The following is a 2500-nucleotide window of genomic DNA, read 5'->3' on the forward strand; positions in this document are numbered from 1 at the left end:
TACACATACCCAGAATGCCATAACAAAGACAGGAAATACCTGTTTAAAGTATCTGTCAGCAACCTGTGTGCAGACAGACACACACATTACTGCTGTAACGGCAGTCTGTCTGCCTGCACTTTGTAGGTATGTACTGTATACATGAGGTACATGTCTAAGTGTATCTTCAGTGAGATAAAATAAAAGATAAAAGGCAAAAACTAACAAAGGCAAATAATTTGTTTTAATCATAAATCAAAGGATTTCTTTAATTTTCTTGAATTTCTGAACCAAACTAGACCATAGTTGAAGAATTATCTGTATATTTTTGTGTTTATGTATTGACTTAGACTTAGTATATGATGACAGCATGTATATCTATTAGTCATGTATATAGAATAACATTATACTGGTGCCTCAATCAGAGTAGAATCAAAGTCCTAATGTGTATAGTTAACTCTCTGCCTCCTGGATGCTAAAGCTGACACACACACACACACACACACACACACACACACACACACACACACACACACACACACACACACACACACACACACACACACACACACACACACACACACACACACACACACACACACACACACACACACACACAGTACATCCATGTCACAGCTCATAGGCTGAAGCAGGATTTTTTTTACCATATATGGCAAAATATTATGGGAGTGAATGGTACTGAATGGACGGTGGACATGTGGTCTGTGCTGCTGGAGCGCTCTGAGACGTTTCTACGGATGTTTATGAAATCACGTCTCTGCTAGACCTTTTAATGCTCAAGATGTCGATTTCTGGGCGGCGGATGGCTTTAGCTGGGACTGGTTATCGTGTTCTTTAGGAAATTAAAAACACATTTCACACGACTCTTCCACAGCTTGCTGGGATATTTTTAAAAATACTTCATTTATTGCCAGATGCTGTGTACTTTTACAGCTTATATCTGAGAAGAGGACTGCGTATGAGACGACGCCCTCATACTTTTTCTCCAGACTAATATAAAATAATGACAAAAAAAGTCAATAAAACCATGACAGCACTTGAAACCAGATGAAACTTGGATAGAAAGCAGAGCAAACTTACACCAGGCCTGTGTGTGTTTGTGTGTGTGTGTGTAACAGGGGCCTCATTCACCCAAACACAATGGTACCAGCGAGTACAGTTGCCCCACTGTCCCTTCTGGTGGCCAAATGGCAGAATGCAGCCTGACCTACAGTACGGTTCCTCTATCTTGGCCTGTTTTTCTGTGTTTTTGGCTGACACACTCATTCAAACTCTGCACAAAGGTCTGCTTAGTCCCACGAGTGAGGAGAAGCATTCATGGAGAGGGGAAGAGCAGCGAAATGTGGGAGACGGCCGGGGGCCAAAGTTTGACAGGAGGGCAAACGTGCATACTGGGACGCAAACAGAGAGCGTACGGACATCTGGAGCCTCGCCGTCCCCGCACCGCTTCAGCTTCCTGCCCACAGTTACAATCGTATCTGCCTGCAGCCGTGCAACCCAACCCTATCTTATCAACTGCAGGCTCAGACACAGCCACCCAACTCTACAGCATGTGTGTGTATGTGTGTGTGTGTGCCTCAGGAGGAATGGGGAATGAATTCACTTCACAGGAATGCACAGCTGAGTCGGGGTGTTTTTACATGAAAACACACACTGTGTGTTTGTGATAAAAAGCCACTTTCTCCCCGTTTCTGTCGAGCTGTGTGGAGGGATCGACACAAAACACACACACATGCAGGAAAAATGGATAAATATCATTCTATTTAGACCGACACACAAATAACACAAGTGAAATGATTCAATTTGGCGACTACTGACAACAATACTACCACTATCACTACAGCAGCTGTGTTTGGATGTGTTTAGCTGTTATTTTGCAGATGTAGACTGTAGATGTTGCTGTTGCCGGGTAAAAACCTTGAATCTCTGCTTTATTCTATCTTAACGACGGACTGCATTCTCAACATTAACAAGAGAATGTTTGGAATGTTCTGGTCTGAATTGAGTCAAACCTGTAGAAACATTAAAGCGGACACACAGGTTCTAAGTAAAGATCGTATGCAAAGTAAGTGACGTTTCCTGTTTCTAGTCTAGGAATTATTAATATGAGTCCTTCTCCCACCCGCGTGCTACAGCTGTTACATTCTCAGGAGGAACTCTCCATCATGTCCCAGCTTCATTCGCTCCTCGCCGCCTACAGATCTCTGAAAATAGACGACCAGCCCGTGAGAAGCCCGAGAGACGGACTCGCAGCTCTTCACCTTCAGACGCTGTAAACTGCCATTTGCAAACCTGTTGTACCTTCAATCCACCGCTTGCTCTTGCTTTCGTTTCCTTTCACGTAAATTACCCCCCAAATACTGTGAGCGTGTGTGAAGCTGAAACCTGAGGGCGGAAGAATCAGACAGACTGAGACTGAGGACCAGACACGCTGCGAGACGAAGAGCAAAACAAAACACCCTCTTCTGCTTTCACCTTGTCTGACTTGGATGTTGTACAG

This window comes from Genypterus blacodes, unplaced genomic scaffold (genome assembly GCF_046128005.1).
Source record: "Genypterus blacodes isolate CSIRO-AG114 ecotype Tasmania unplaced genomic scaffold, CSIRO-AGI_Gbla_v1 ptg000032l_1, whole genome shotgun sequence".
NCBI classification, from domain to species: Eukaryota; Metazoa; Chordata; class Actinopteri; order Ophidiiformes; family Ophidiidae; genus Genypterus; species Genypterus blacodes.